At 39.3% G+C, this 22,471-nt stretch overlaps 1 long non-coding RNA gene across 1 annotated transcript; it reads left to right on the top strand.

Moving 5' to 3' along the window:
- LOC110403878 lies at positions 4,454-19,852 on the top strand. The gene is made up of 3 exons (XR_002441880.1): positions 4,454-5,625; positions 17,741-17,852; positions 19,599-19,852. It is a non-coding gene; the product is annotated as an uncharacterized LOC110403878 (long non-coding RNA).

The raw sequence follows: 22,471 nt of genomic DNA, 5'->3' as shown, positions 1-22,471 counted from the left end.
CCTAACTAAGGAATGAGATTTGTAATGAAGAAAGAACTGCTCTGTACTTCTTAAGTTACAGCTCACCACTTATCCTAAAAACAAGTTTTCCTGGAATAGAAGTAAAAAGACTTATGAACTGTTTATCTCTTTCAGAGCTTAAATCAGCAACATTATATCTTAAGCTGTAAATTATAGTAGCTATACTATCTGTTGTAGTCTCTTTCAATAACATATCATTGTTAACGGTCATCACCACTCTCCTCTTACTTTACATCTTATGTCTGGTGATAACGTTCGTTATAAAGAAGTAAATAAAGCCACAGAGCAGCCTGATCCGTCCTCCGCATAATTGCAGTAACCCATTACCTGCTTTACAACATGGTTTAGGTGGCCCCATCAGGGCCAAGGACCATATTGTCCTAGGTACTATGCAAACAAACCACTAAAGACAACCCTTTTCCCAAAGCATCTTAGTGTAAGCAAAAAGAAATCTAGAGACAGAATCAAGCTGGAAGTGACTCCTGCACAGAGGACAAAAAAAAGGGTCAAGATCTTCGGCAATTTTTCTTCCTTAGGTTAACTTTCTCTGTATTAAATGTAGCTTCTGTATCAAACGTAATTTTTTCTGTACTAAGTGTATTGAATATTAGAAGTTGTCACGTCTTCATATAGAGCCAGATAAAATAGCCTTATCTCATGTAACAAGAGCTAATAGAAAAAGATGAAAAATACAATTTTAAATGAACTCACCAATTGTTAATCCTAAAGTATAGTTTACCAATGGAGATTTATATGGCAGAAGCACAGCAGATACAGAGTTAGTACTAATGATCTTATATCTATAAGATAACAGAAGGTTTCCAATACTGACAGCGCCACTGAGTAGGTCAAAGAGTTGCCCCTGAATGTCAGACTTCCCCAAGAGGTGTTGCATGATATCTAAGGACATGTATCCCAAAAAAGCATTAAAACTGATACCCTCCCTTGGGCTCTGCCACATGACTGCCTTGGACCCTCTGAGCTCCCATGTACATTCCTCCCCAGAGACCTGTATAAGATCTCCTTAACAGCAGTGCACCCCTTCTGTCAGCCTTCACTGACCCCATGCCACAGACCCCATGTGAGAGAAACTGAAGATAACAGAAACCTAAAATAAATGATGTTAAGGTAGGAAAGATCTTTTCCAAGGTCATTAAACATTGTTATGAGATGACTAGCCCAAGGGCTCAGTACTGACAAGACTATAGATGGGCAAGTCGTTCTTCCTTCCACTTCTCAAATTCATCCCATGAGGACGGATCTAAAAATACCCTACATTTGTTATACAGACACAGATTAAACATTCTTACCCTGAATCTACAAGTAACCTAGTTGGTGGGACAGTTGTGTGAATAATTACAGACAATTTCATTGTAATTTCCTCCAAACAAGAATGTTAAGAAGTAATAGGAATGTTTTAAAAGAAAATAAGATAAGCCACATCTACAGTGAAAGTCTCTTAAATGTTTATTTTGACCTTTTTAATTAAAAGACTCAATTTTGCTAAAACTACAGAGGCCATAAGAAGAATAATCACTGAATCTGAGATTTGACTGCAGAAATATTAAATAGGAAACCAGTTTTCTCTTATTTGTGATATGGCAAAATCTTAATGGAAAGGTGAAAGACTGTTAGAAAGAAGCATGAGGTCAAGTGCTCAGAATGCAAATAACCCACCCAGACCTAGGAGTTTATATCCACAGTAACCACACTGAAATATCTGCCAAAGTTCAACTGCAGCTCAAGTTTCAGAGGAAAAAAATGCACAACAGAAGACATCCATTTAGACTTGAAAAGAGCAGCTCTAAAAGACGCAAGCGCAACATCTCACAACTAGAAACTGAATCTGCTTTAGTAAAGCACAGCTTTCCATGAATAATAAAGAAGTACCCTGATGTCCTATGAAATGTAGCTTAGTCATGAAGTCTATGCAAAACATTTGCTTACAACATAGCAATGCTTTTGAATTAAAAAAAGTGACAGCAATATTAAACTAACTGAGCTAAGGCAACTACATACTACACTGATAACCACAGGAAGCAAAACCGAAAGGACATTCTAAGAAATGAATGGGCTAAAAAATATTTTATTTCTTCATATTACCGAAGTATTCAGGAGCCATAATGAACCCAGATCACACCGTGCTAGACACTGCTATACAGCCAATTTATAAACCAGACATGGCTCTCAATGAACAAAAGAAAGTACACGCTAATAATGTTATTACAGCATCACAGCAGCATTATCTTAGACAATGAGAGATGTGAAAGTTTTATATGCTTTCTTTATTGTTATTAAAAGTAGCACTGTTACCTTGGCAACTGCTGAACCGCTTGGGAATTTGCTAAAGAAACCCAAATGTTACTTGTACTTGCACATTTGCAATCAATTTAGCGAAAACAATTGGGTTTTGATGTTTTTTTTTTTAAATCACACATTTTTTCCCTTATGAGGACTATGACCCTGCAACAGTCAATTTTTATTTTATTTTTCATAAATAAATGAATTCTTGGGATTAAGCCACATCTTGTCTCATTTGCACCCAAAACAATCTATAGTTCAGTATGCAATAAGAATCTAGTAACCCACCTAGATTATTGTGCAGAAACAGAAGAACAGACACCATCCAGTGCACACAAGAACACACATCAACAAGCATCCCACCAACTGCGCAGGTACTGGGGAGTCAGACAGCCATTGCAGCAGGGGGATCGGGGGGGGGCATTTAAAAGGAAAAATAAAAGGAATTCCAGACAACCATTCTGTAAGTGTTATAAGCACTTGGACAACACTCCTGGATATAGAAAACACAGTGGGGCACAAGTAGGTGCACAGTATCCCAAGTACACTGTGCAGTCAAATATGGATTTTTATCTTCATCATTAAAGTGTTGGTACCCCTGTTTTTCTCTTATCATTCTTTAGCAGTATCTATTTGTAAGATAAGAATTGGGAGCATGAAGATAAGAGGGACACCACAGGAGGATCAGTCTTTGAGATGGTGACTGTGTGGGATGGCTGTTTTCTTTCTAGTTTTTAATCAATATATTTTGAGTACTGTCCGTCTCAACAAAGAAAAGCAGAATAGTGACAAATCCCAATTTGTCACAGAACTTTGTGAAATGAAATCAGTCTATGGAAAAAGGACACTAATTTTGGATAATTTCTGTATCTGAAATGGAGAACCACCATGCAAGAGTACCCTAAGCAAAACGTCTGTTTTCCTTAAAATAGATACAGTCTAGGCATTGCAGGCTCCTTTAGATTATATCAGCTGTTCAAGGTACTGGATTAAAACACAGAAGTCGAATAAAAGTTATCTTAACACATAGGATGAGCCTTTTGCTTCAGACTTTCGGTGTCTCAGATTTCTACAGTCCCATCTGAGTCCTCAGGAGACCATCCTCCTTTCCACCACCTGTGAAGCTTGCTTGGGGTTACTCCACTCACCAGCATCCCGGACAAGGTTGCTGCTGCAGACTGCCTACTTGCACCTCCCAAAATCCTTCCTCCCTGTAAGCCATGGAGCAACCTGCCTGGTAATCCCCAAGGGTTTCACCTCTCCCAGAGCAGCTCTAAGTGCAAGACAAGCAAGCTGCAGCTCACCACCAGCAGTCATAACAGTACACAATATACCATACATGCCCTCAACTGAAAGCATAAACAGCAAGCTGATAAGCATCATCAAATGGATTAGAGTTGTGCATCTTCTCAGCTAAACTGCTGAGGGACACGCAGACAAAAGGATGCAGTTTCAAAAAGTAAGCATCATTTTTCCAAATGCTTTCCAGAGTGAAAGTTAAGTTTGCTTTCTTTAAAATTAAGAACATCTATTTATTCTGTTGCCTGTCATACTGTGAAACCTCAAATCAGAGCCAGAGGTACTCCTATTTAAAATGATTTTTTTTTTAAATATCTTTCCTGAGAGAACTGTTAGTGAAACCTACCTTCCAGAAACCATAAATACTCAAGAGAATGAAGAAGACTAGAATTCAACTGTATTTAAATACAAATCAATTGTTTCAATATGAATCTTGAATAACAGAGTCCCTATTATTGCCATTCCATTAAGAACTGTGAAGATGTAGAGCTGTTGGCACATACACCACAGGACCCAGTTAAGCAGGGATGAATATTTAATATCCATTCATAAATATAGAGCAAGTAATACTTGTTATTTGCTAGTATTAGGAACTGAACAATTCAATTGCTCAGAGCATTTGAACCACATACACTATTGCATATTCGCTTACAAGTGTACTACTCTGAGACAATGACTCAGATGCAACCTTAACTTTTAATTTCCTGTCATTTAAATCTGAGATGATCACACAAGGGCCTCAATATTTTATTTTTATAAGATTGTCTTAGAACTTAATAGTAAACAAAGATTTTTCCCTGAATTGGTTCCCGAGGATAAGAGAAGGCAGTACATGGTGGTGTTTTTTTTTGGTTCTGTTATTGTCTATGAGGTTAATACATGCCTCACATGAAGTTGAAACAGCACAGATCAGACTATTTTAAGGACACTCATAACTCCAATACCTTAGACATGTTTCAACAACAAAGTGGAGTCTAAGATCTGTGCAGAAATCTGCAGGTTCAGGACACCTGCAAGTGTCTTGTACACTTTATTCTGTCAATCCCTCCTCATTAGCATGACTCTTCTGTCAGAGAATATTCCTGCATTCTGGGGATGTAGGGACAACAGAACAGGCCCTTGACCTGAGGTTGCTAACTGTTACCACATCATCTACATATAACAACAGTACCTTTAGATCACTTTTTCCAAGAAGAATTACAGTACAGAGGGACACTGAAATGGAAAACTTGACAGCATAGGGGAAGTAACTTCAAGAACTGCCCATGCCCAGAGAAAGTGAGAGGCTGAGATATACAAGAAATGGCATGAGGGCACCTGCCCTGGAATACAGATCAGTAAGACATGCTCACCCAACCTGAACAGACTCAGAGTACTTTCCAGTGCCTGTTAAGGCCCAAGTGCTGTGATGCATAGTCAAAACAAAAAACAACACAGGGACATCAACAGTGCCAGCAAGAAAATTTAACACAGAGACAGCAAAACTCATGATGACTTGTTACTGAGAGGAACAGCTTTCAAAAGAGGGTTGGCACAGACTCTGCCAAACATCCCAGAGAGAAGTTTGACACAAGAGAGAGAGGAACAAAGTTAAGCCTCGCTACTGCCTGTGGAACAGCACTTTCTACTTTGATCTAGATGAGATGCTCAGGGCCATGTTCTGATGCAAATTCCTACAGTAGGAGCTAACTACAGCCTCCAGTCAGCTGCCACAGCCCTCCAGCCTGGCATCTCTGCTGACTAGGCCCAAGGACTGCAGGCAAATTGGTATGTTGCTCTCAGACTACGAAAAGAATAAGTTATTACGTCAAATTTTTAGGAGTCTGAGAGGTTTAGCACCTTACACACAGCACTGTGCCACTCATATCAGTGTTTCAGTGAGACAGCACAAGGAGAGGCAGCCATTTTAATCTCTCCACATGTACCTCATAACAAGCACTGGGATCACTTTTGAGACAAGATGGCCGCCACATCCTCCTCAGAGCTTTCCACAACGAGATGAAGGTGAATATGGAGTGAAAGAAATGTGCCATGAGTGCATTTTGCTTAGATTAGTATGAATAATTAAAATGCAAGTCTATTAGACTAGTATGTTTCCCCTGTATCACATAGCACCAACACGACACTCAAGGCAATTACCTCTGTTTACAGGACATAACAAATAAACAGCTTTTAATGCATAATATCCAACTTCAGAGCTACTATACACTCCAAGAAAGGGCCAAGAGGAGCATTTAGTTTTGTTCACTCCACACAGGTGAGCAGCTACCTTAAAGAACATAGCATCATTACAAGGAAGGTAATGATAATTATACACTTCTATACTAGAGAGAACCACATTTCACATTTTCTTTCTGCTCTGGCTCCACAGTCCCTTCCTGTAGCCACTCCAAGAGGGCAGGGAGAAGGGTCACAGATGAGAGCACAAAAGTAGTGTTTTCCTTCGACCATTCCTTGCCTACATGGCAAGATGCAGGGCAGCGTCTGTGTTTTTTTTCTCTAGCTTTTCCAACCCTCCTACCTAAAAGCTGTTTGCCATTAGGAGGGCACCGCCATCTGCTAACTCACTATTTCATTTTATTCCAAAGTCCCACCAAGTGAAGCTGGTCATCCCATCAAATATTCCCACAGCAGCTCAATCGGTTGAAACAGATCTCATTAAGCAACAGCTCAAAAGTATTTTAAGAAGGACTGAACACTCATCAGCCAAGGCTGCCTAGCAGAAGAGGAAGTCTGTCATTATGGAGCAGGAAAAAATTCCCCTTTCACTTCAAATATGTGCAACGTCTACATCGTTAGTTTGGGTTTTTTTGCTCAGGTTTTCTTCCTCTTTGCATCTCCCTTCTAAGAAGAAACCAGATTATTTAAAATAGATAGAAGCAGAAGTGTTTTACTGCGTCTGCTTACAAATATATATATTCATTAAGTTCTGGCCACTATGCACAAAATGATTCATAGCAGCACTTAGTTTAAAAAGACTGGAGAGAGCTCTTGCTAACTGGTGAATACAAGCAATTAGCCAAAAGAAGAGCATAAGCAACTCACTCTGCCTCCACGCAGCTTATCAAATTTATTTTGCACTGTTACATCTCTGTAGCTTATATATAAAAAGCCAGCAGCTATTTGGCAATATTTTCACCTAGAAACAGCAATTTTATCATATATGAAACATCAGGGGAACTGGATGCCTCAGGACATTGGAAACTTCTCACCTCCCACTATCCTGTCTGAAACTTGCCTCGGTCATGTTAATTGTTAACCAAAAATAGATTTTAAACATGTTTCTTTATTTGGCTTGTCCCTCTAAAGGGAGGCATGAAATTTATTAAAGTTATCATGTGAAATATTGAATGCGTGCACAGCAGAAACAAGCAGCATGCAAGTCAGCATATTTCCCTCTGTAGTGCCATAACTGATCGAACAAAGCAAAATTCCTGATGACTTCATGGTCAAGTAGAAACACGCTTAATGACAGATCATTTAAAGAAAAAAAACTCTCCAAAATCATACTTTTAAATTCGACTTTCCTCCTCAAAATAATCTATCAAATGCACTCATGTGTAACCTTTATGCAGTGGCTCATTAAATACATCACCTTTGAAGACTGACTTCAGGATACTGAAGTTTTGAATGCCGGCACTACAACTAGCTAAGTGTCTCATCATTGGAGGCCATCTGCATTTATTGCTGTTATAGATCACACAACTCTTAATCACTCAGGCCTCTCAGAAGCCTCAGTTCATTCTTCTTTAAGAACAATTTTGTGGGCAACAGTCAAAGAACCAGAAGTTGTTCAAAAGTGTTCTAAATGTATATGTGCCTGCATTACACAGTCATGGCAACGGCTACCCTTCATAAACTCTTAAGGACTGAGGTCAAGAATGGGAAGGGTGTTAAGTTGGCATTAGCTTCTTAGACATGGGACTAATGGCTCCCATACCAAAACTGATGCAGAGCATGGACAGTTTGTTGAGATGCACTTGAACCATGAATAAACCCCTCTTGCTTTGTCGATATTCCACTTCAGAGGAGGATGGAAATTCATATTTTAAAAGTTGGAAGAAAAAGGAAAAAATGTTCAACGTATAGCAAAGCTTTTCCCTGTAAGCCAAAAAAAGACAATTTTGTCACTTGAACTCTACTTCAGAAGCAAGCAATAGATTTCTTACTTAAACAAGTTACCCTTCATTAATCTTTTCTGAAAATGAAGGATCTCTTCAAGAGCTGTAGCCTTGAGGGAATTTTTTTTTTTAAACCACTCATTTTTCTCTTTCTTTTGAAAATGCAATCAAGTCCAGCATAGCAGAGTGTTTGAGTATAGTCCATGAGATCACAGAGAAGCTTGTGCTGCAGAAGAGCATGTTCATCTTAACACCAAGGATGGTGGAACATCATACAATTTCATTGTCTGATATAAACACCAAGGCCAAACCTCACCTCCTCCTATATTCAGCTGTTTGCCAAACACAGCATGCTGTCTCAGCAGTAGCAGAACACAGTGCTTCAAAGCTGTTTCAGCATCCTCAATTTTTAACACCTGTCCAGGCCTTGCAGCACACTCATTAGTCCATTTTTACAGTCAGTGTTCTTGGAAGAAAAAAAGAAATCAGATTAAAGAGGTTCAATTGGGAACTCAGTCGTAGGTGCTCTGTTTAAGATGCACTGGAAGTAATAGAGAAAGCAGAGATAAGGGTTCATTTATTCATGTTTAAATATGCAACAATATGTTGGATTTTTCCAGAAGCCCAGGCAACGAACACTATTGAGATATAATTCTACAAAACAGTGATAATAGGAAGAGAACAATCTTTTTTCACTAGTATAACTGAAATTTTAGTGTAGCTCTATATTGCAATTAATATCTTTTTCTTAAATCAAAAGGTATGACTATCCATGCCACAGGTAACTAGTTATGAGCTTATTTTCTTTCATCTCAGAAACCCAAAAGGATTCTCACAATCAACCTACTTAAAAACAAACCTAATTTAAAACAACAGTTGTAAACATTAATAGGTTTAAACCATAATTGTGATGATTTGCCTTGCACTTCCATCTGTAGCCAAATCTATGTTAATTCGCAGTTGCTAGCTAATTTGTGCTGTGTCAGAAAGAACCACAGAGATGTGCTCAATTAGCGTGTCCAGTAAAATAAAGATTGGGAAGACAAATTCCTAAATAAACACTGCCTATTATGCTTAAAATACATACCTAAAATTAATTTCTCCACCAAAATGAAGTTATTTTCCAATAAATTAAGATTTGGGAGTCCAATATGTTCTGAGATAAGGATAAAAATGAAGAATCTTTTACTCCTACTAGGCTGCTGTTAGTTTTTGTTCTTTGTGCTGTTCTTTTCCATTTCCTTCTTCCTTTACCAACATATAGTCCGAAAAGAGCAGCTATTTCTTGCCATCTCAAACTAAGCTATTTTGCTGTTCTTCCCAGTTAGCCTACAGTCTCATTCCAAATCCTTAGTTTTCAGCAGATGTTTGCAGGAAACTCTGCAAAATTTTAATCCCAAGGGGAAAATAGTACAGAGATGTACTATGCTGATCTGAGACAGTTAAAGAAAAATCTAATAGCCTACATTATCTATTAGCAATCTAAGAAGTGTAGCATATGAGGAATGACTTTCAAAAAGGAAGTCTTTAAAGATTTTGTAAACTAGAAGCAAGATCACTATTTTATGATACATAAGGGAATCTGTAGACCATAGAAAATCTCTTTTGTTCATCCTTCTCATTACTTTCTATTAAAATGCTCTATTTGGGATTTCCAAGATGTTTCAGCAATAAGATTTTTAAATAATGAGTTAATAAAAGAAAAAAGCTACAAAAAGGTTTAAATTGCTCCAAAGCTTCAGAATCAAAGATATATTTCAAGTCCTTCTAATTGTGCTCTGTAGGTTGTTTTGTCAGAATGTTCAAATCTGAAAAAGTGATTAATGTAAAGAGGTGTTACTTCAACCAGACAGACCATGCTGTAGCTAACAGCAGTTTGGGGGAGGAAACAACAAATATGTTCTCTCCAAAGGACACAATCAAACTATGTATACAATGTAGATTTGTTCTGAAATACAATGAATTTACACCAGCCTTCCAGGTATTACTCATTTAAGCTAAGCAAACAATTAACAGCTCTTCACTTTACCCTTCAACAGAACAGCCAGCTGATTCTTAAAGATGAGAGGGTGGAAATAACAATTTTGAGAGACCTTTGAACAAAGGAGTCATGTAATCCATGAAAAAATTCAGATAACAACTGAATTGGACATAAAAATCTTCTTAAGATTTGCTCATTATTTCTGTAGTTTATTCATCCCTCCTACTTAATGCTGGCACGAGAGCAAGAAAAAAAAAGATAGCCCTACAATGTACATATCTGTAATGTGTTATGAACAAGTATAAACAGATAAAAACTTGTAGACCAAGAACATTTTGGAATTCTTTAGAAAATCCTTGTACACTGAGAGAGAAACAATACCTCCAGCCCCCCCCACCTCCTGTCCTAACTTTTGCAGAATTTCAGCTACATAAAACAGTTTAATGTATTTATATGTTTCATATGTGGGTCACTCAGAACATTTACATAGCCTACAAAAAAACATTTTTTGCAAGAAAAGCATTAAGATATAATCAAGGTAAAAATTAAAGTTTCCTCCTTATTAAAAAGAAGTTATTTCTAAGTGAAAAATGCAGCATTCTAAACTTTTCCTAATAATACTTTCTGCCTAATAAATTTCCATCTCATAAAAGCTACACAAAACATTATTGGTACTGTCATAAGATGCCAAATAATTACAGGCTTTTTTTTTAAATTTATGTACAAATTTAGAACTTGAATGTGGGCTTTCTAGGTTTATTTTCAAATTCATTTTGGTGATTTACCACAATTCCTTCCTAAGCTGGCCTCTAGTTAATAAGCCTTCACATATGGCCTGACTTTCTAAAGGGCCTATTAGGAAAGAAAGAAAGAAAAGAAATTCCATTACTGTTTTCATGCTTTTTCATTGAACCATCACTGCATTTGCTTGCAATAACTCCAAAGGAGGATTATAAAAGTGTTTTCCCAGAACGTGTACTAAAAGGAAAGGAGCTCCAAACCTGGAGAGTATCTGAAAAGGGCCTCTTATGAAGTGAATTCTCCCATGCAGCCCTTTGAAACACTTTGCCTGGTCAAGTTGCTGGGCCTCCACATACAATTAGCTATTACCGCAGCTTATCCCCAATACTTTCAGCAGCCCATCGCAGCAGTAATTAGTAAAAGCCTTACTACATGTCTTCGTATTGGTAACAGATCTGTTAGCAGGATCCTACTTCAGTTCAGAACAAGTCGAAACAATTTTCACTTTCTTAACATAGCTTCACTGCATGTGGGCTTTTGAAGAGCCACATGTTAGCTACTTCTCTGCACTACAACTTAAGGGATCTTTCCTGATTACTAAGGCTTCAGTGATCAGTACTGTGGTCCTGTTTAACTAACTGAAAATATTTCCTATTTGTCAACAACGTGTGTAAACCAAGCCTCTTAAAAAAAATAAATATTCATCCATTGTGTATGTTAGGAGATCTAGATGAAGTAAAAGTGAGAGCTACCATCTGCACTGTTTACCATTAGAGAAGAACATAGTAAACATTATCTATGTGATTTCAAAATGACTAGCCAGAAAGAACATTTTGGAAGGGCTCACGGAGAAGAGCTGAGGAAAACAAAAAAAGAGTTTCTATACCAAGCTGTAGCAAAGACAGTGACATAGCAAGTCTCTTATTTCTCTACTTTGATGTTATTCATTTTTTTAAGAACATGTCCCAAACAACTTATTATAGGGATTTTACTTTAACGAAGTAGTTGTGCATCACATGCTACCCATATCACTGAGAATCCCAAATCTTCTTGTTGCTTTATTCCCATGCATGAATAAACGAAGACAGGAAACACTGTAAAACATGTAAGGAGACCTAAAGACCACAAATGGAACCAGAAATCCAGACCAGAATGAGGTTCCTGCACACGTTCAGTTTTTGAACCAAAGCATTAAAGAATGCCACAATACACCTTAAGCCACATTACTTCAGGGAAGAAAATAAATAAAACTGCAGTTTGACAGCCACACTGCATCTAAAAAGCAGAACTGGAAAATCCACAGAGGTTGAAGAACTGCCAAGGGAAACAGTGGAATTTGCTAGAAGCTTTGAATTGCAAATGTAAGGGGAAATCCTCTTCTGGAAAATATATTCAGACTCTATATTCAGAGCACATGAATGCCAGAAGAAATCTGACACCTCTCCCTCTTTCACCTTTTGTTTTCTTACCCTCTTTTTCTAACTCACTCCTATACTTTTTCTTCTTTTTCCATTAACTGACCATTGTCATTGCTGCAACTTTACTACAAGAGAGAAGTAGGCATAGAATGTTTGTCCTGCAGACCACCCCAAAAAGGAAGGGCTCAGTCTTCCCCAGGGGACAGGGAAAGCCCTGAAAAATTCCTCACATCAAGAGTTGTTCCCCAAAGCCCTTGCCTTATACGCAGGTCTCTGATAGTGCTGTTCGCTGCCAACATACAACTCCATTTGTTTTATCCTCATTTAGGCTGTCCATCAGGAACCATCTCACACTTGCAATGAAAAAAGCCAGGAATGATCCTACAAGCTCAGGTGCTGCACGTCACCACCACTGGTGCAACCTAGTCCCTAGCACCAGCTGAAGCTGACTGGAAAGCTCCAGGAACCAGGGAGAAACTGCAGTACAAGCCCCAACAATACCATTTAAGCCATAAATATGGATATAGATAAGTGAAACATATTTAGCATAATCTCAGGATCTACATGATCTTACTGTCCAAAAGAACTGAGATAAAGAGCAGAGTGAGTTCCTTCCTCAACAAGATGGTAGCATGCCTCCAAGCACCACGAAGTTCACACCCACAAATTCATCCTGCACCGAACAAATTAACAATAGCCTTCATGTTATCATCACTAACTGCAGAATTCTTAAAGCACAACTAGGCATTCCAAAACTGCCGCCCAACACAACTGCACATATGTTTCCCATCAGTGACTAATGGTTACCTTGTTGCTGTGAAAACTTATTTGCAGATTTTGACAGCGCTTGGAAATGGAGGGGCAGTACAGCTTTCAGCTGCTGCATTTGCAGGACAATCAGCTACGCAGTCATTTAAGCACATTGTGAGCTTTATCACATTTGTAGGCACACAGTTCATGAAGTCATACTGTAGCACTACCTCGCCTAAGAATGATAAGTTCCACACACAGCTTTGCCTAAAATAAGTTTAAACAAAGTACCTAGAACTTTGACTCCTCGTGAAAGTGGAGTGGAATTGCAAAGCACCCTGATGTTAGGAACTAACAGGCTGCTCCTGGAAGATAGTACAAGATTTTCCAATCAAAACAGACCACCAGAAAGGTACCTGTAGACATACCACTCCTTCCTTTCGCCCAGCCACATTAAAAGAAGTTATTTAAATTTACTCTTGCCTTCACAAGCAGACCAGAGAAATGCCTGGTACTCATACCACATGCAAGAAGTGCGACATACATATGCTCCAGCAATCAGACCTACATTAACTAGACATCAATTGTTCGGTTTTGTGACCAGAAGAGCTAGGATACAGTTGTATCTGTCAAAAAGATCCTATCACAGTAGCTGATGAGAGCATGCTTTCTGCTTACCTGACACAAAGAAAGATTTCCATACAGTAGAATAGGAGAGAAACCATGAGCTATGAGCTACCTTAGCCACTGAATTCTGAAAGCCTTTCTTGTTTTCAGAAGAGATTCACAGAAAAGAAAACTGAATGTTGTTGTGGGAGAAACAAAAGGAGTTTGACCTCCATAAGTTTTTCCTCTACTATTGTAAGTTTGTAAACTGGAACTAAAGGAAATTACTTCCTGGAATAACAAGACATAGCCAGCTTCTCAGATCATTACACATACATGATTTTTTCTAATCCAACATTTTAGAGATTACAGAAAAGCTTACAGAGTTTTCGCAGCAAATATATTTTAAACTGCAAACAGGCTCTGAAAATACCCACACAGGTTATCTCTTCGTATTACATTTTGGGGACAAAAAAATACCCACGCTTCTCTGTGTAGATTACGTGTTCACCATTCTTTGAGCAAAAAAGATCAGAGAGCCATAGGCTATACCCTACTATAGACTCCATCCATCCTCCACAACTTAGCTCTCCCCCAAATTAACAGGAGAGAAAACCCTAGGCCCTCTCTCCATACTTAGCATACAAGTACCCGATGAGGAGCAGGAGCAACAGCAAACTTGACTCTTCAGTTCTCCATCTAGTGGTTCCTCAGGCAGCCTCTGCCCCGTCCCCTTTTGGCTAGGGCAGCCAGAGCTACAGCAGCTGCTTCTAATCAGCTTCTCAGTCACAGATGAGGAAAGTAATTAGGCCCTTCCTTAGCTCTTTGCAGAGGATTGCTTCTAAGGCACACCTGTATCCCATCTCATCACCAAACACCAAATAACCTGTGTCGGGCATGGAGAACATGACTTTCATTAGAATCTTTAAATGTTAAACCTCTCTGAAGCAGTCACTTTCCTCCAAGAAAGCCTAACAAAAGGCACAGTCCTAGCCACAGCAAAATCAGCCTTTGCACCATTCACTCCTGCTGAGAAACACTGAAGTTCTTCATGTATGCCTATGCAGGCCAGGACTCAAGGTGGATTTGGGCCACTATTATCCTTCTTTGCTTGTATCAGCATTACACCAACCTGAAAATTAATCATTTTCTATTCAGTTACACTTCCATCCAAATATCTTAAAGCGCTTCTCAAACAACAATTAATTAACCTCTGTATCTCCCTGCAAGGTGTGCACATGTAGGCAGAGGAGCAGGTTTATGTGTGAATTACAAGCTGTGCCAGGGAGCAGCTGGAAGGCAGCACAGCCTATTCCTCCTCCTCCTCCCCTTCCCATGCCTGCACACAGCCAGCAGAGTGGCTGCATACGGCCCAGTTTATAGATGACGGAAGCAGACACTGGGAGATTACACATCATAAAACACGGATGTGGCAAATCCAAAAAGCAGGTCATAGTGCACTGGGGATGCAGCTCTAATTAAAAATAATAGGGCAGCTCCGTGCTTTAACATTCTCTGTGCTTCCGCTGAGGAGGATGAAAAAGAGGGGTGGTATTTCTGTGGCAACAAGGCTGCATTCTCAGCTTCTTCACCCCTAAGAAAGACTTCAATTATTTGCTCTCTCTCTCTTTTATTTTTAAGCACTGAATTCCTCAGATAAAAATGTGTCTGTGTGCCAAATTTTGGTAGGCAATCTATACACCTTACCAGGGTGTAACGCAGTATCTCTTCCAAAAGGTTGAGCACTGTGCAGAATAGCACAAAAGGCTTTAGGAGAAGCATTATATTGTCGAGTGAAAATACAAGGACTATGATGTGGATTCAGCAGATCCCACAACCCAAAGCTGCTGTCCTGATGCTCTGCACTCTGCAGCACAGCCCAGTCCCTGGCTCTAGTCTCATCCCAATGAGCCAGTTCTGCTCTGAACCTGCAGACAACTGCTCTCCTGGTTTGCTTCGTTGGTTTTCAGTCTCAGCACCCCGCTCAGGACCCGGGCTGTGCAACGGAGCAGCCTCAAACATTTTCCTGCTCAGGAGGGGATGTAATTTAAGGTTGCCTTTCCTAAGTATAAACCCTACTGTTGTAACTCGAAAAGATAACAGTATGCTTTAGCCTGTGGATTTTCACATAACTCTTAAAAACGAAAAAGAGGTTTTCTGCTGCTTTCCTTCCAGCTCCAATTGTCTTTCTCTAGCCTCCTGAGATATATTTGTTAGGTAATGCAAGATAATCGCCAGTTGTCAAGATAATTGTCAATTGTCAGCTACTCCAGATAATTTCTACCTTTTCAACCTTTACTACTTCCCTGCATGCATACAGATGTTTAGGAACTCAAATATAATGTGTCTTTTTTGACATGGGGCAGGATGCAGGTGTGGGAAGGGATTTCCAGCCAGCGTCCTCGTGGCTGTGGTACCCTTCAGCTTTATCTTTTTTCTGTGTGTATCTCTCAGCAGGCTGCCAACAAAAGACAAAATCAAGTGGCAGACTGTGGGGCAAATGCATCCCAAGCGTTGTGCTGCGGTGCTATAGAAACTTCACTGCACTTTGGTTGTTCTTGTGCATCACTGTAAAAGATGGGCAAAGCAGTCCAGCCAGCCCCAATGCTCCGACTGTGTAGTCCTGTATTTTCTTCAGATTTTCCCTTTCGGAAGGTAATTTACTTGGACAAAGAGGTGTCTTTGTCTCACCCTCGGTTATGAAATTCAAATGACAGCCCTTTGCCGTAGGTGCTGCTTCTGCTTTTCCTCTCTGCTTCTTTCATTTCTCCTCCCTGCTGTTACACTGGAGTGAATAATGCATTTTTTAGAGAATTTCCGTGGATTAGGTTTCCAATTAATTCAAGTCAGTTTTACAGACTCTGCCAGTTCGGGTTGCTAAAATTCACTAGGAATTATTGGGGCAGGGTGAGGGGTTTTCCTATAATTTTTTTTTCCAGATTAACTACAAGAATATAGTGGAAAGAAGTTATTCGTTTTTACACGAGTGTATACCATCAGTATGCATAGGATTTGTTTCAGCCCAAACTGAAGGCACAAATTACACTCCCTTCCTTTCTAAAAGGCCCAAACATGGTTTCACACCAACTGACAGTGGTAGTAATTAATGTGGAGGACCCCTGGGGTCTTTTAACCTCCTTTCTCAGCTTTTGATGGCTGAGACAGCCACAACCTGTGTGCCATTTAACTATCTATAAAACGGAGGGGGAAAAAGCATTTAAACACGACATTGAGTTTTCTTTAAACTCTCTAATGAGCTCTAGATAAAGCGCCAAGACTTTTACTGAGGATTTTAAGAAATGCTTTTTTCCCCGCAATTGTACTCCCTAGGGCAGAGTATTTCTGTCTCCTCGTAGACAGACAAATTCTAGGAAAAGCTTCCACAAAAACCAGGAGCGCTGATCATGTGCAGTGGGATCACACAGTAAAGATGTGCTCTTGAACCATTTTATCCCTTTCATCAGCTTGGTGAGTGTCTCTATTCACCAGCAAGATTGTGACAAGTGCTTTCGCTTCACTTCTTTTGTTTGTTTGTTAGTTTACTGCAAACCTCAGGATAATTCAGCATTATAAACTCGTGCAAGTAGTGCCGATTTATGGCACTTTGCTTCACTTATCACTAGGAGAAATAGTGAGAATTTTGGTTGGACCTGGGGGTTGGGAGCTCCAATTTGCCACCAAACTGTAATACTGGGCAAATCACACAATCTTCTTAAGCCCAGGTCTCTTTGTACTGCATGAGAAAGGAAGCATCCCCCTGGCAAAGCATTTCAATATCCTCTAACAATGGTTGGCTATTAAAGGACCAGGGAGAATTTGCTTTTAGCTTTATTTTCATTTCCAGTTCAGGGATTTCAAATTACCAGTATAGAGGTAGCTTACTGCTAAACATTCTAATATATTGCATATTACAAAGTAACCTCCCCAAGATATGCACCTTAAAGTCATGACACAGATGCAAAATTATGCACTCATACCCTTGAACTAAGCCTACACGTCCCACAGCTCTGCCAGACACACAGACTTCAGAAGAGGCAGCCGACTGCCAAACCCCACTCTGCTTTGTGTCTATCTCCAGTGCTGCATGGCAGGAGGAGAAGTTTTAGCACAAACCATCAAAAAAGGTGGGTTGTGCCTGACAGCACTGAACAGAACCAAGCCAACGGCAGCGGTTCCCTACATTGCCACCCAAGCTCCTTTGCGGTGCTCTGGGCTTCGTGGTGTCCCTGGGGGTGTTTGCTCGTGCATGACCACAAAGCCTCATCCTGTTCAATTCTCCTTGCCAGTAAATGGGTGAACTGGTTCAGGCAGAGCAAGAGCGATGCCAGAACATCACGCACCTTCACTTCTCTCCATGTTTTATCGAGTGTCTGAAATTCCTGGTTCAGGCTGGAAGCAGAAGCAGAATGCAAGAATCTTTTTAAAATACAGCCATCTCTGGTTAATGACGGGATCAGAGGAGCAGCAGCTCTCTAAGCTCTATATTCCTTTTATTTATACAGTGCTCTGATTTACAGAAACTGCTTTATAGAAAATTTTGACACAGCCTCTCCCTGGAGATGAGGATAATTTAAGATTCTGCATCTGAAGCTAATTAAACATAAGAAACAGCAGGTGAGTAAATTGATTTTCCCATTTTGTGGTTTTGAGAAAAAGAAAACCAAGAAAAAATGGAACTGAAAGAAATGTCTCTGGCTTTCTGGCAGAATTATTTCCTTTAAAAAAGAAGTTAGCTATGTCTTCCCACCCGAAGTGAAATGTTTTGAAAGTCTGAAAAGCTTCCAGCTATAAAATAAAATGGTTTTATATGTTAAAATGCTGTCCTTCTTCAGCTTCTAAATTTTGGCTGAAACCATTCCCCAAATTTACCCAAATTTCTGAGTATTTCACTCTCCAGGAACTTCATTTTCCAGTGAAGTCACTTTACTTGGAAAGCTTTTAAACTTTTAGTCTTTTTAATGGCAGAACTACTATGCACTGGCACAGTTAAGCCACCTATTATTTATTTACTGTGGTCTACACTTTAAAAAGTGTTTCATGTTCTAACTGTTGAATTTGAGATACCTTCCTGAGATCTAACTTTCCCAAATTCAGGAAGCTTCCCTTACAAGAAATCAGAGCCAGCTGACCTGTGCCTACACGTGTGTTTTGGATGTAGCTTGGAAGCAAGCCCCCACCTGAACCCTGGCACTGCTCAATGTATCAAACCAGCTCACAATCTTGTTTGATTCCTTTCAGACTAGGAAGAACTGGAATTTTGTCTTCGAGCATGAACCGATTTACAGCGATATAGGGCTTGAGCCAATAGCTGCCTCTTTGGGCAGCTTCACACCAAAGTGCCGAAATTTAGCCCAGGAGACCATAATGAATTTCTTCTGAAGAAAAGTCTCCAAAATACATGCAGTACTACAGTGGGATTGTAGTGGATGCAGAATTCTCAGCAACAACTTCTTTAATCAACTGATCTGCTCCAATTGCACTGATTTATTTGCTAATGTGGCCATAGCATAAGACAGCTCATGGTGAACATCACAAAATGCTAACAAATCACAAAGAGTTCCTGAAATTAAAAGCAATAAAAGAGAGCAATTTTCAAGATGAATTGAAATAAAACAGGAAGGATAATGCAGTAAGCTCATGAAATTATTGAACTTGTATTTCTTCAGAGTAGTTTCTTGGTCAGGGCAGGGCCTAATAACGTCCTATGTTAGTAGAAAGGCAGAGACGTCTCAGTCACACTTTTAGGTGACATTAGGTAATCTTTGCATAGAAAACCACCTTGCTGCTAACTAAATTCAACAAGAGTTCTACCAGCAGAGAGGCTGCAAAATCAGTCTCTGCATCTGAGAAGCAGAAAATGCCATCACTCTAACAGTAAAGTATTATTTTTCTATGAATGTTCCTTTAAAAGTTAGCATAGTAACTGTGAATGCAGCTCAGTATATTTAATATGACCTCACACAGCAGAATTTTGGCTGGGAAAAATCTATGATGTCGTAAGTATTCATTACAAATCCACTAACTGAATATTTACCAAAAAATTTTGGAGCCATTATGTTGACATGGCACAATAATTACGTCAACATCTCCATTAGTAAAAGAAATAGGAAAGATGTTATTCAGCTTTATGCCAGAACATTGCCATCACAGTCAAATTTACCACAAAAGGAAGACCGCATTTTTAAGACATTAAAAAAATTTGCAGAAGTTTGCAAAATTATCAGCTGAGGTCCTGACATAAATGTGAGATCAAATGGGAAAGACATCGTAGACATCTTAGCTACATCCAAAGTTTTTAGTGCAGATATGAGGAGACACACCACAGCGGGCTTTGCTGTAATGCAGTCCTTATGTTTGCAGGTGAGACCTCCATGGATGCTGGTGGAGAAGAGAGTGCAGCAGTCAGGTTGTATGGAAAATGGTCTCTGACAGCTCAGCCATTCAAGGAGTTTGGTTATAGCTCATCCTGATAATCCTGAAAGCTTTATGCCACTAAATTAATGGCTAAACCTCAGTTTCTACAACATGTAAAAATAAATCAGGAGAAACGTTGGCATCCGAACAAGCTTTTCTGTCTTATTATTTCCAGTAAGTGGGACTGTGGAACAAAGGTATGAAAGCCACATAAAAGTTGCAAGTCCTCAGCAGTTGTTTTATCTTTGTAGTTCGTTTTTGTAGTTTACCAAAAATTTCAGCTGATCTTTGCTTCCAGTAGAGATGTGCAGTTTTCTTCAGTTACTTTGTCCAGTAAATTTGTACGCTTGAGTGCACACGTGGATGCAGCAGTGAAAAATAAGCTAATTCTAGATAATGTGGGAGTCCTAACCAGCAAAAGATATCTCCTTCAGCATCAACATCACTGTTAACCCTCTGTGCATTTCTTCTACAACTATGACTATGAACCAACAATTTCTTCTTTTTCTGTTTATCACATTATGAAATATACCTTAAGTTATAATTAAACATGTCTTCTAAAGCTTTATTTTTTTCTTTGAAAATTTACAAGGGCTGCCCCACGATTAGATAAAAAGCTGCCTAAATTATAAATGCATGCTGCCAGCCAGGAGGAGTCATGCATCTAATCCTTTTGGGTGACACAACTCCTTGCAAAGTGAAAAGCACAAAGCCTAGATAACACTTAAGTGCTATTTTAAGAACTTCAGTACTGAACAAGTTGGAAATACAGTGGGTAAGTGTCCCATAGAGCCCTGCTGTTTCAGAAGACAAGTCTTCAAGTACTGCAGAAGACATTTTTGAGCACTTTAGACCACAGAAAGTATTGAAAGAATTAAAAGTGTCCCTGCCTCAGGATCTGATCCAACCCTGAGTCTCGAGTCTTGCTTTTTTAAACATTTATTAACGGCTATTAATTCACCCATTAACAAGTTCCATTAGCCTCTATCTGTACCAAAGTTAAATGCAACCTTTTATTCCCAGGGGTGCAGAGAGGGTTGTGCTGCTGGTAGTGATAAGCCCATTGGCCCGCTGGTGTTCTATAACTAATACTGTAGCTTGATGCCAGATAATAATATGATTTGATTTCTGTAGTTACTTTGTGCCATTTCAAATACAAAGCAGGCATGTCTCCTACGATGCCTTATAAAACATGAAACCAGTGTTTATGCCTGACAACGAAAGGGATCTACAGAAGGTTTACTGTTTATTTGTTTTTTTGAGGAGAGAAGTAGAAATTTTACCTCCAGAAGGATTATGAATAAAGTAAATATAATGAGATTTGCAGTTCTATATTTCAGGGCCAGAAGACTTTATGGTTTCCTCTGGAGTGTCATGTCACCTTCCAGAGTCCCATAATCCTCCAAGTGCATCCTGGAAGAAACTCTAGTTTGGGACAGCTGGAACGAATATTTTGGATGAGGCTTTAATATTGGCTACCAAAAACTTGGGTCTTTTCCTAAGTGTTCCTGAGAACATGAGCAAGTGCTCTTGAGACTATTCCAAAATCAAGTTTATTTACTTTAATGATGAGAATTAAATGTGCAGAGATCGGCTCTTGCACGATAGGGGTGGGGGTGTTATACGACAGAGCAGCTTTCAGCATTTATAAATCACACATAAGGGCTGTATCCATAACAAACCTCGCTAAATTCCTCAGGACAGTATTTGCAGAGTCTGTTACATACCAGCTCTCCAGCTCATGCTCGCACCTTAAGTAATTGATCAATACTAAACAACGACGTTTCCAATTATTCTAAATATGCTTTGTTCTTGACAAGGTGTAACATTAATGGAAGGTTACAGGATTTTCATATTAAGAAGTAATGCTGTGAAGTTCTGCAGTTTCAGAGCTTATCATCCTAGCTGTGCGGGAGGCAAGCTGGATCTGGGGGCTGGTAGGACTGTTTTGAGAAACCTGTGTAGTCAGTCGGAACTGTGGTGGGTGTTCCTTCCTGGAGACGATTTAACATGCACCACATTTGGGCATGCTGCTTAAGTAATAAACAACAGGGGGAAAATGGGCTTTTAAAGAAGCTGCGAGCAAGTACTGGAAGCTCTGCTTAGAACTACCTTTCAGGACCTAGTTTGCAATTGAAGAGATACAGATGCTGATGGAATCTTCATAAATGTAAAAAAAAATATATATATATATATATCTAAATGCCAGACTAAGATGTATGGTCTAAACGTATTGGATCCCAGCTTAACTCTGCTTTCCAAGGCTTTAGGAAAACAACTGTGTCAATTGCTTTCATGTATGAAATGAAACATCATTCATTTTCTTCTGTGAGAGGTAATCATGAAGATGAGAAGACCTATATATTCCTAAAGATGGATTGCAAATTGTGAACTGTACCTATGTGATAGACAATTATTGAAAGTGTATAGATTATTTTATCTCGCATTGCAATTGCTTAAAAGTAAAGGTGGTAGTATTAATCAGGAGACAAGGACACAAGTTCTGACAGAAGAACTGGATGGCTGAAATGTAACGCTCAGTGAGTGTTGCAGAAAATCTCTTTCCATTCTGGAGGGGGAGGATGCTCACAAAAAAATAACTTACTGATGTATATCCTAAGAGATAAGCTTTCTGGCCTTGTTCTAAAACTTGAAGGCTAAAACTTATACATACACAGATACATGTCCATGTGTATTAAAATAGGAATTATGCTTTTCCAGCTTAAATTTACCTTTCTTATCATTACCTCTCCTCAAGCTCTCATCATGGAAAGCATCTTCTCCATGAGAAGGGAACTGTGGTCCTCATTGCTCTACAA

The sequence above is a fragment of the Numida meleagris genome, chromosome 9 (assembly GCF_002078875.1).
Source record: "Numida meleagris isolate 19003 breed g44 Domestic line chromosome 9, NumMel1.0, whole genome shotgun sequence".
NCBI classification, from domain to species: domain Eukaryota; kingdom Metazoa; phylum Chordata; class Aves; order Galliformes; family Numididae; genus Numida; species Numida meleagris.
The sequence above is the reverse complement of the archived record's forward strand: the minus strand, read 5'-3'. Positions and strand labels throughout refer to the sequence as shown.